Genomic DNA, 12,124 nt, shown 5'->3' with positions numbered 1-12,124 from the left:
AGTCCAAAGTCAAATGCAGTAAAGTCACCACACGGTACCGTGCCTGGTGTGGGGCTAATCCCGCAGAAGATCCTGACGGTGATGCCAGAGCAGGAAGGGGTCCTGGGTTGTTTTGACGCTTAAGCAGCAAAATGAAAACAGGAGTTAGTCAAGCAAGAAGTCCTTTAAGCAAGAAGGAGTGGGGGAAAGCAAGCCTTCTAGAAAGAGCAATGACATTTGCAAAGAGGTTAAGAGAACGTGGTGCATAGTAGGTGGTCAATAAATTGTTGAATCCAAAGAATGATTTAAATGCATCACCAAGTAAATTCTAGCAGGTTTTTTTTTTTTTTTTTTTTTTACAGTAAGGAAGTTCTCAAGTGCTCACTGTTTGCCAAACACTGTCCAGTGATTTCCATGCGTAAGTTTATTTCCATGACCCTATGAGCTGAATATTATTATCCCCATTTTACTTTACACTTAGTGACACTTGAGACAAACAGATTAATTTGCCTTGAGGTCAGACAGTGAGTGGTAAAATCCGTATTAAGACCCGGGTCTACAACTCGGGGGGTTAGAAAGCCCCTCGTTGGAAAGATCAGCGGTATAAATTTCAAATGTAATCCATCCAGTTTCTGAGTAAATTAAGGAAATTGCCCGAGATACCACTAGAAAACAATCAAATGCAAGCTATCCACATGCTAAACAGTTGTGATTTCCAGCGAAGACAGGTAGTAATGAAAGGACACTAAATTCCAGGGGGATGTACTGCGTTTTTAAAAATTCAGGATCGTGTTCTGATGGAGCCGAAGGATGGAACCCACGAACAAGGTTAAGAGCGGCACAGGCACCAAATTTATTAGGGCGAGAATGGAACAAAACTCCCGCTACCCACTACCCGGGAGGGGCTCCTTACAGAGGAGGCCTGTTTAGACAGTCCTCAGCGTGTCAGGAGGGAGTTTATCAGCCTGGTTAGTGGCCAAACACATTTTACAAGAGGCCTTAAAATCCGGGGCATGATTTAGGGCCATTCACAGCTGGATATAGGGTATCTCAGTCCATTTGCTTGGTTTCCTGCAGGAATGATAATTTCAGTAGTCAGTAGGGGCCCTGATGAAAAATAGGAAAGACAGAAACCCATCAGGGTCTAAGAGACATTCCAACACATGTCGTCCTTACAGCCGACTTCCCTAGGAAACAGTCCCCAGTTGGGATCTAATTTAATCATGCACGGACTGGTTTCGGCCGGCTCTGAGTGGCGTTCTCTGGGCCAGAGGCGGCTAGACCAGGATCTGGAGGGGCCCACATTAGACCAATGAGGAGGAAACCTCACAAGGGAGTCTAAAGAGTGGCAGCCGTCCTGGTGACTTAGGTGGCCGTCCCACGCCCAAGACGGACAACTTGGTGTAAGGACAGGAATAAAGAGAGGGCATCAAGTTTCTGGTCTTAGCATTCCTGCCAGGGTACTAACTTCCAGCCAAAAGGCAGCCTTTCTCCTCCCTGCGGAGGAGCCACGGGCACCGGAGGCCTGCAGCCTGAGCAACTGACATGAAACTGTTCCTCCAAAAGCCCCTGAAATAAAAGGAAAGAGGAGCGGAATTACCAAGTTAGCGCTGGGGCTCAGAGTCCAGATGAAAAAACTCAAAGCCCCACGTAAGGGCGCCACAGTGATAAAATTATAAAGTGAGGTTCATGAGCAAATGGCTGAGAAAGAATTCTCGAGGTGTTTTCTGGTGGAAAAAGGTGATTTTACTACAGCAAAGGGACAGGACCCCGGGGCAGAGAGGGCTGCCCCCGGGGTTGTGAGGAGTGACTGGTTACATACTTTCAAGTCAGTGGGGGTGAGGATAAGTCAGTCTCTAAGGAATTTGGAAGCAAGGTTTCAGGACGTTGAGGGGCGAGCTGCTAAGGTAAGGTTGCTTTTAGTCTTTAATGAAACAAAAACATTAAGGCAGCAGGGCGGCCATGAGGTCCTCAAGGTCACGGTCTGCACATCTAGCAGTCGGCTGCCAGCGGCAAGGAGATTTAAACCGCATTTCTCTTGCCTTCGTTTCCCTCATCAAGTGGTCATATGGGATTTATTAGAAAGGGTTATTTATTATTACTTTTTTCTGTACAAAGAGGCTAGGGTCTTAGCCAAATATTTCTAAGCGGGGAGAGCAAATTAGGAAATAATATATCAGCCCTGAAACCTCTCTGCCCACTTTTCCTGTCTGCAAATTCCTCAATTAACACCCTGGTCTGTGAATATTTTGAGCATGTGGGTGTCTGACACCAAATAGACGAGCGATCCAGAGTTTTCCAGAATGACACTTCTGACCCTCGAAAGTGAGTCAATGGTCCTGGCAGAGCTAGAAAGCCGAAGGAGGGAAACGTATTTTCCTGGATCCACCCCTGTCCCTCCCAGTTCTGTTATGGGGTGAACTGGGAAGACCCCCCGGGCCTGGGGCCTCCACCCACCCACCCACCCACCCCTGGGGTGAACTGGGAAGACCCACCCAAGGAGTCCCCGAAGGGTACTGGTCTTGTCACAAGAAATTCAAGGACACGCGTGCAGCACAACCAGCCACACAAGCGGGAAAGTTTATTAAAGGGAAAAGTACGATCTCGAGACACCAGAGCAAGCGGCTCGAGAGAGACGGAGACAGAGAGAGACAGAGACAGAGAGGACAGCCGCCATCCCCGAGGGGTTGGGTTCCCCCCTCCCCCATGTTTCACCGCCGGTTGGGAACCGGGGGACAGAATGTTCAGGACTCGGGGCTGGTCTCCCACGTTTCCTCCTCTCTTGCTCAGAGCCTCCCGTGCTGGCGCCGCCTCCCGGGGCCCATCCCGTCCGTGAGACTTGGAGATAGGCCTGCGGTGTAGATAACGGGCATCCTGTCTCAAGTAGAGCCCGTGGATGGGTTTGGCTGGGGTTGCGGGGGGGGGGGGAGTTCGGGGGTAGTGAGCCAACGGCCAAGAAACAAGTCTGGAGACGTCTTGGGTGCCAAAAGGTGATTGTATATAACCGCCCGGGGACAGGACCCGCGGGCAGAGAGAGATGCCCTGGGGTTGCTAGGAGTGACGGGTTCTCTGTTTTTGGGTTTGCAGAGGGCAGGAAGGTAGAGATAACCTGATTCTCTAAGGAAATTTCTGTCCGCTGAACGCAGCGCCTACAGGGCCTTGGGGGCCTGGCTGTGGTTAAGATAAGGCTGCTTTTTGTTTTTAATACAACAGCGACAGCAAGGCAGCGGTGAGTTCCTTTCTGAGCTCCGTTCTGGGGGCCTCAGGCGTCTAGCAGTGGATGCAGGTCGTGAGAAGGTGTAATTGAAGCCACACTTCTCCCGCCTTTGTTCTCCTCAGTGGGAAAATGTCTGTGACTTCTGCTGGTGACGGAACCACAGACGCTCCTGACGGTGGTTGGCTCCCTACGTTCCTAGGGTAAGGGTACAGCCAGATTTCAGCTCCAGCTCGGAGATCTGAAAGGTGCAAATGTTCACCAGTCCCCAAGGTAAGAAACCCTGCAAAAGCGCTTAACGCGGTGTCTGGCCCGTTGAGGGACCCCCCAGAGAAGTGGATAGTGGCAATTTATTGCTTTGCTCGTGCCCGTTCAGGTTTCTTTCGGGGAACCGGGGTAAAGCCGATCACATGAAGTGTTGGAGGGACCCCAAAATGAATCAGCGTGGAGCCCATGGCTTCAGGCATTTTTTAATTCACTTTTTGACCGAGGTACAGTTGAATACTGTGTTAGTTTCAACCGCCCCACGTAGGGACTCGGTGGTTGTGCACCTTGTGAAATGATCGCTGCCATTGTGTGGCCAACGTGTGTCATTTTACACAGGGACAAAAAACCTTCTGGGTGATGAGCATGTTCAAGATTTACTCTCTAGCAAAACTTGCAGCTGTGTAATAGAGTATTATTGACTGTGTGAACTTCGGTTACTTATGCATCGAACTAAATGTGTAATCCGCTATGTACTAAATAAATAACATATCTGCATTTACTTGTGTGTACGAATGCCTTTAGATGTGAGTGCTAAGGAGTGCTGTCCGCCCCATCCAGCTGGGGGATAAAGGAAGGGAAAATTCGGTGGGTGTAGGGAGTCGGGGGTTGCAAAGTGAGGAGAAAGGGGGGACTCAGGCATGATGACATAATTTTAGGGGGCAATCCCTTGATTTATTCAGCAGTTAGAGAGCTTCGATCGTGGCCACGGCTACAGCTCAGGCACAAGGGCCTTGTCCTCAACAGAGAGTGAGAAGGCCTTTCTCCAGAGGTGGAGAAAAAGCTCTCCCATCTGAGGAAAAGTAGGAAAAAAACACACACACACAAGTGAAAAGCTCCGAGGTTTGGCTCCACAGTTTCTAAATCATACATCCCTGCGAAGAAAGACTTAAAGGAGGCTTTGCACAAAGGACTTAGCTCTAAGCACCACCTTTGATTCCACTGCCCCGGCAGCGACCGGTTAAGCTGTGGTTAGATAACGCACAAGAGCAAAGAAGCATGGGATGGGGGAGAATTCATTAGACACAAAGCAGTTCACAAAGGGCCTTTCTCCTGCGAAGGATTTCAGATTTTATCCTGTCTGTCTTAAAAGCTTCAGCCCTGGGGGAAAGCCTGTCCAGACTTGCAGTTCACAAAAACCTCTGTGTCACTTGGGCTTTGGATGGTGGAATTGGAGGGAGGGTGTTGGAAGGAGAGGTTTCCTGACTGGAAAATCTACTGCTTTATTCAGCCCTTGAGACGAGGAAGTAGCAAATCACTGTCCCCTTTGCTGAAAAAGATAGCTAGAAAATGATTGTCATACTCCCCACGGAGATGGCGGGAGCCTGAATTTGGGTGATGGGATGGGAGCAGGAAAGGAAATGAACTTTTCACAAAATTCTCTGCCCCCACTTCCTCTTGAGTATTTAAAGGGTAGACTTGGTGATGGGTTGGATACGGAGGAGTGGGGCGAGGAAAGGAAAGGAGTCTGAGAAGGCATCTAACTTCCAGCTTTGGATTCATGTGGGTGGTTGTGTAATTAACCAAGGTAAGGAATATGCAGAAGGAAGAAGGGAGCGTGGGGTTGATGAGTTGCAAGAAATGTGAAGGGTCCAAAGTTTTACCCAACGTGCCAGCTAAACCTGCCGTATGCAGTTTCACGGACGCTGGTGTAATTCACGAGACTCCTGGGTCCGAGACAATGGAAAGTCTATTATTCCAGTAGTAGCAATAACTGGATTATCAGCATTTTTTCCTCTGGTTCCCTGGCTCTAGTTTGCAGAGGGCAAAACCATGGCATCTGTACACGTGTGGATTCTGTTACAAGACAGAAACCCTAAACCCATGGATGTAAGCACGCCTGTCCATTGCTCTAGAGAGACATTGTCTCTGCCTTCCAAGAGTGTTTGCTGTGCAAGCATCCTTGGAAAGAAAATCCAGAACAAAGGGGGCATTCATTGCCTTGCTAGCATTACATGAAGAAATGTGAGAGATTCATGAAGGATTACGTCCCAACACCGAGTTGCTTCACCAGTTTTTTCTTTTTCTTCCTTCCTCCCTGCCTTCCTCCCTTCCTTCCTTCCTTCCTTTCCTTCCTCCCTCCCTCTCCTTCCTCCCTCCCTTTCTTTCTTTCTTTCCTCCTTCCTTCCTCCCTCCCTCTCTTTCTTTCTTTCTTTCTTTCTTTCTTTCTTTCTTCTCTTTCTTTCTTTTCTTTCTTCTTTCTTTCTTTCTTCTCTTTCTTTCCTTCCTTCCTCCTTCCTTCCTCCTTCCTTCCTTCTTCCTTCCTTCTTCCTTCCTCCTTCCTTCCTTCCTTCCTCTTTCCTTCCTTCCTCCCTCCCTCCCTCCTTCTTTCTTTTCTTTCTTTCTTTCTTTCTTTCTTTCTTTCTTTCACAAAGTCTTCAGAGACTGGATGAGTTGGTGGAGGGTATGTTCTCCTCAATAGACCAGAAGCATCAAAGAACATCCACAGAGCTATTGAGATCTACATTTGTTATTTGTACACTCTTGCTGTGTGGTTTACATTTCAATAAACAATAGAAAAGAAGCTTGGCTTGGGGAGTTTAAATCTGACTGTTCGCCTCAACTCACCTGCCCAACAGAAGGGTAAACGACCCATGGGCATTTCTAGTAGCTGTTTCCTCTGGGCACCAGTCTCAGGGTAGCTGGGTCTCTTGAATGGAGGGTGCCAGCCACACATGTGGTTTTGTCTGGTAAAGCAAATGATGAGGACTAGTTGAGTATTCGGTGTTTGAAAACCGATGGAAACCTGTTAAGAGATGGGGACAATAGTGTAGAATGGAAATACAGTTCGTCTGTTAACTTAATCCAGTGCCATTTTATAATTTTATATGAGCTGCTTGCCTACTGGAACTGGAACAACATTCTTGGCAAGTCGGTCAATCAAGCGATTGCAGCAGGTGGATTCCTGTTGTTGGAGCCCAGGTAACACCCACCGTGTGGCTGCTCTTTCAGCCCACTAAAGATCCAGGGTGCAAGATGTGCAAGTTCAAGGGGTTGCCTTTTCTTTCCGTCCCAAGCTTCCCCCAAAGACCGAGAAAAGGAAATCTTTTGACTCTCGTCTAACTACACGCACTGACTGATGTCTGGTAAGTCCTTCGTCTTCCTGAACAGTGTAGCCACTCGACATTTATTATTTTTACTGCCTGGTGCCCTGAGACCATGTTGCGATCCTTTTGGATTTAATATTCGATTTTGTGACTTCCGCCCGCTGCTTATTTTTAAAAGGTTGTGAGAGACGCTTGCCCTGTTGTGTTTGGGTCAAGTTAATGGAGGTTTTTTTTTTTTTTCTTTTGAAAAAGCTGTGAGTGTTATAAAGAAACGTTGTAGGGTCACAAGCCAAGTGGGTTTCCTTATAGGCAGGAAAAAATTCTATGAAGCGACAGGCGCTTAGAGAAGATATTTCTCGTGTGACTCTAATAGCAATAAGAGTAACGATCATGTTGGATTACTTCTGCAGCTTTGTTTTTTGTGTTTGGTTTTGTTTTTGCAAAGTGCTATACTTTCTCTGAGGACTGAGCTCAAGGCCCTCATATTATGAAGCTGACATTCTGCCTACGGTGCCCCCAAGGCACCGGACAAGAAGTGTTCTGTTAGGGTTTTCCAGAGGTTTTGTAGCAACTTTGGTGATTTTTTCCATAGCATTGTAAAATCCCCTTTCTCTGTCATCCTCTGGATCACTTAGGATGAAATTTCTTCTTTGGGCGATTCCCAAACGGAGTCTCCTTCAGGGGCTTTCAAGTTCGTTCCTTCCGTGGCTCCTAGCAGGGCAGAGATGGTGTTGATGGCAGTGAGCTCAGGTGACTTGAGGTTTGGGGTCACTCTAGGAGAGGGGACTTGGATTTAGGGCAAGGGACAGGTTATGCAGCACAGGACCCGTCACCTTGTGCTATATGTCACATTTCATCTTTATGATTTCTCCAAGCCCCGTGTTTCCCAACGAGGGGGGAGCAAAATCAGTTTAATGGTGTGTGGTCTCCAGCATTGGAAAGAAGAGGATAGAGTCTGAACTATCAGAAGGCAATGAATGCGTAAGAGTAAGTGGTAATTCAGGCCATTTTCTTCCTCCTACATTTGTATGTCTGGGTCCAGATGTAAGCTAAAGCTCAAACGAGTCATGGCCAAGAAAGTGTGGAAGCCGAGGCCGCCAGCCCCTGAGTTCTAAGTGCTGACGCTACAGCCCAGTAGTTTACCTGGGCTTCCCCGGAGCCGAGCAGAGCCGCGGACCAGAGAGAAGCCCTCCGGCGTGGGACAGAGGGAACAGTTCTGTGCTTTTGTTGCTTTTCAAATAAGAGTCTGACTTTTGATAACTTGTGACCATTGTCAATGAGACTTCCCCTTATGCTCTGGAGGAAATGTTTTGTGTGTGTGCCTTCCAGACACCTGTCTGAAAGGCCCTTCTTTTTTTCTGAACAGGTCCTAGGTTATTCTGTGCTGTGCTCAGAATCCCCTCTCATTTTTTAGTGACATCAGAGCCTGTGATTTGAGATTATCTTCCTTCCTGTTACTATTTACTGGGATTAAAATGCAGGAATGGAGACGGGAAAAAACAAAACAAACACGACATAAAAGTGCTAACGCCCGAACAGGGACTTGAACCCTGGACCCTCAGATTAAAAGTCTGATGCTCTACCGACTGAGCTATCCGGGCTCACATGCTGTTCCCTTAACACATCAACTATAGTCAATTTATCTGCAAACTTGAAGGAGAAAATTCTTTTAGAAGTTTCACTGGTGATTCTGGTTTGGAGCTATTCATTCACAAAATGCTTGTTAATACCCTAATTAGCATAGAAACTCAGTCACAATGAAAGTCTTCTTTAATACCCTGACCTAACTATATTATATGAATTATAATATTGCCCTGAATGTTTTCTTTCTCTCTATATACATGGCATAGATCAATATTAGATAGATATTATACTATATAGAATTCTGAAGCTTCTGCTGGGAAGCTTCTAGGCTTCCCAGAGAAATATCTCAAATATTCTACATTTGGGCCCAAATAGAGCACTTTCCAAAGGAAGCCAACATGACACCGGCGCTTTTAAGGGGCAATTAAATCACCTTTTAGGCGGCACTTTGGATATCTGAATACGGGTCGAGAGCCAGAGGAAGCGGTCTGATTTTGTGCTGGGTCTCCGCTGTCTTTATTTATTTATTTATTAACTTTTTAAATTTAGATAAACTTTTAATTTTTGAGTAGTTTTAGATGTGCCAAAAGGTTGCAAAAACATAGAGTGCCCACATACCCGGCGTCCACTGTTGCTCACACCTTACACGTGTATGCACTTTAAAGGGCACTAGTTAGAATACCGCGCACGTCCGCGTGTGCATTTCTCAGCTTAGACAGATAATGACGCACATTCGTGTGTCCCGCCGGGGTCGTATCTCTTCATCTCCCCCGGATACACACTGTCTTGAACTTGGGGTTTATGCTCCCTCTCCCGTTCTTTATAATTTGGCATCTATTAAGGTGTTTCAAAGTTCCCGAACAATATACCCTGGAAACTTCCGTCACAGAATTGAAACTTCAGGACTTAAAAAACAAACAAACCAGTCGCAGCTTTACTTAGGTATCTCTGTTTACTTAATCATCTTCTCAGTGGGTGTCCTTCCGGACCAGCACAGTTTGGGCATGAGATTCCCGTGATCACTGAAAACGGGCCCTGCAAACTCTAGGGCACCCTAACATTTCCAGGGGCTGGGACAAGGGTCCAAGAGAAAGCAGGAGGCCTTCTGCTGCCCCACCCCTCCCTCGTCTTCTCAGCCTCCGGAGCCAGGCGTGAGGAGAGGAGGTCCATCCTTCTGGAAGCCCGTTTAGGGCTTTGGGCTGGAAACTCTGGATTGTGGGAGTGGCCGAGAGGGGAGTGGGGTGACTAAAGCTTCTCAATTTTAGCCCTGGACGCCCTGAGTCCCAAGGCAAACTGTGACCCTAGAAGACCTTCTGCTCTGTGCGGTCTGGAGCCCCCTGTATTACTAGTATCCTTTTATCTAGGCGGAAGGCCTTCCTTGGGTAGTTAATTCTGGAGCCAGTTTATTATCTTCAAGTAAACATATATCCCTTGTTCTGGGGCTCATTCGTTTCTTCCACTCCTCTCTCAGTTCAGCTGCAAGTTTGCAGCGATCTTATCAGCCCATAGTCGGCCTAACGTGGCTGCAGTGCCCCTCAGCCGTCCTTAAGGAAAGGAAAAAAGGAAAGAAAGAAACTTTTAAACTGGAGGTCCTCTCTCCTTTCTCTCAGTAGATTTTTCAGTAGTTGGTTCCCTCCTTTGGTCGCTAGGTTAAGTGCTTGACAAGGGTCCGATGGCTGGAAAGCTTCTTCCGCTCGGAATACTGATGTTGTCCCCTTAACCATTTCATGATTTTGCTGAATCAATAAAGGAAACTTTAACTTTAGTATTGAAGAAAATCTTAATTGCTGGGGGGAAAAAAAATAAGGTTGAAAGAATTGGGAAGAGTTATAAAGAGACACCCTGTATGGTTGGGGATGTAGCTCAGTGGTAGAGCGCATGCTTCGCATGTATGAGGCCCCGGGTTCGATCCCCGGCATCTCCAAACTGTTTTCCCTGCACCATCGGAAGCTGTGGCTATGTTTTTATAATGTGGAATCATTAGACTTCGTATCCTCGTCTTCGTTAATTTTCTAAGGCGTTCTTATAGCCACTGCATACAGAATCATGTGTGTAGAGAGGGAAACAGGACAACTCTAAGGTATTTTGCGAAATCTTTATCTGAAACCGATAAAACTGGCAACTTAGAGAAAAAAAACACCCAAGGGAAGAGATGGCCTAAGCGGAGCAGCCTGCCAATCAGCCCAGGGCCTACCAGTAAAAGGCTATTTGTAGTATCTGGCTGGCCTTTAAAGGCAGAGATAATCTTGGCCTGAAAATACAGAGGGTTGGGCGGGAGGATAAGGGGGTATTGCTAGCCACCTCTTTGCTGCGTCACCGCAGGAGGAAAGTAGGATGAGTCTTGGGAGAAGGACGAAGTCTAGGTCGGTGGGGCCAAATTCGACGTCTTGGATACACCACATTACTTATAGTATAAAAAAATAAACAATAACCAGAGTACATTCTTGTAAGGACTTTGGAAAGGCGCCTGTCGCAGTTGGCCGGTTAGCTCAGTTGGTTAGAGCGTGGTGCTAATAACGCCAAGGTCGCGGGTTCGATCCCCGTACGGGCCAGTGGTTCGTTTTCTATTCGGTGTCTACTCGCCCTGAATGCTGACCTCCCCTTGTGTCCCCCGGAGAGGCGGCGGCGGCGGGGGACCACGGTCCGGGGGAGGACAGCGGCTTTTTGCTTCAAGTGCAGACCACCCCAGGGGAACCCCGAGCGCGCATCTCGGCAAGCGGGCACGCTCGGAGAGTTTGCCCCGAGAAGCAGAAGGGCACCGGGACGCTGTAGGGGTGATTCAATTCATTAGGAGGAAAACGGCGTCGCCGAACGCTGCCCCCGAGAAGAGTCAGGAAACAAGTGTCTTGAATCACCGCGGCGCGGGCTCGCGTCCGTGCGGACTGAAGGCAGCGCTGGTCACGCAGGCGGGGGAGGAACCCGAGTGCAGAGAAGCCCGCTGTCCTCATTGAATGGATGGCCCCGTGAGGAAGGACCAGGCCGCTGGGCACAACCCACCCTGCTTCCGTCCGCGTCCTGGGGGCCGGCTTGCCGACGCCCGCGGCCCCTGCGTTCTGGCCATTTCTGGACGGGGCGCCCCTGCGTCCGCCTCATTTTCCGCCACGGCCGGCTTTCGGCTCCTTAACGGTGTCCCCCGCTTCCCACACAGCTCATCTCCTCTGAATGCTCGACCCCGCGTCCCCACGGCCCTCCGAGCCACGCCCGCGCTCCGGCTACTTGCCGGGGACCCCGGGAGCAGGGGGCCGGCCGGGGGTCGTCCCACAGACCGGCTCCGCGAGGTGACAAGCAGCACCGGCTTCTGCTGCCCTCTCAGCGGCCACGGTCTTTTCTTACAGTGGATGGGCCGGCGGCCCTTGAGAAACAAGGCTCCGTTCACTCCTTACAGGGATTATTGGGTCGCGAGATGAGCCGGCGAAGTTCTGGGAGCCACAGAGCGGGAGGGTCAGAGTAAGGGTCGGTGGTAGTTATATTTGCCCAAATATGAATGAAATGCAAAAGATAAAATAAAGAAATTCACTAAATATTTAATATATTCAGAAGAGCCAGAGAGCGTGCGGCTCGTTGGTCTAGGGGTATGATTCTCGCTTAGGGTGCGAGAGGTCCCGGGTTCAAATCCCGGACGAGCCCTGTTTTGTTTTGTTTTGTTTTGTTTTACAGAAAAACAGGTGCAGCTACAGTTCAATGAAACCACTCGACCTTCACGTGAAAACGCGTTCGCTGCATACGCTCTGGATCCCAATAAGTGACTTTTACTAAAAAGAAACAAACACTGTTTAATTTTGGCTTTTACTCGGTGTTCCATCGGCTCTAAAGTGACTCTCGCAGAGGCAGATGTTTCTGGTTCTCCAAGTTAGTTCCAACTCCACGGTTGTGATCCGATCAAAGTGCAGGAAGACGATGGTCACATCTCCATTCAGTGTCATCCATCGTTCGTTCATCACTTTTTTGTGGAAAAATAAGACAATGAGCTCTAGAGTTGGGGTTCTGGCAACCTTCGTCCAGGATATTTCGGCTTTCCTCGTTCGCACAGGGGTGA

General features: G+C 48.4%; 1 long non-coding RNA gene and 4 other non-coding genes across 5 annotated transcripts; 4 read left to right on the top strand and 1 right to left on the bottom strand.

The window, feature by feature from the left end:
* Positions 1-2,924: 2,924 nt before the first annotated feature.
* LOC122219472 lies at positions 2,925-12,110 on the top strand. The gene is made up of 3 exons (XR_006202392.1): positions 2,925-2,969; positions 3,319-3,466; positions 11,746-12,110. It is a non-coding gene; the product is annotated as an uncharacterized LOC122219472 (long non-coding RNA).
* On the bottom strand, positions 8,033-8,105 carry TRNAK-UUU. The gene has a single exon. It is a non-coding gene; the product is annotated as a tRNA-Lys (tRNA).
* Positions 9,941-10,012, top strand: TRNAA-CGC. Its single transcript has one exon. It is a non-coding gene; the product is annotated as a tRNA-Ala (tRNA).
* Positions 10,567-10,640, top strand: TRNAI-AAU. The gene has a single exon. It is a non-coding gene; the product is annotated as a tRNA-Ile (tRNA).
* TRNAP-AGG lies at positions 11,644-11,715 on the top strand. Its single transcript has one exon. It is a non-coding gene; the product is annotated as a tRNA-Pro (tRNA).
* Positions 12,111-12,124: the final 14 nt, after the last annotated feature.

The sequence above is a fragment of the Panthera leo genome, chromosome B2 (assembly GCF_018350215.1).
Source record: "Panthera leo isolate Ple1 chromosome B2, P.leo_Ple1_pat1.1, whole genome shotgun sequence".
Taxonomy (NCBI): domain Eukaryota; kingdom Metazoa; phylum Chordata; class Mammalia; order Carnivora; family Felidae; genus Panthera; species Panthera leo.
This window is presented reverse-complemented; position numbering and strand designations above follow the sequence as displayed.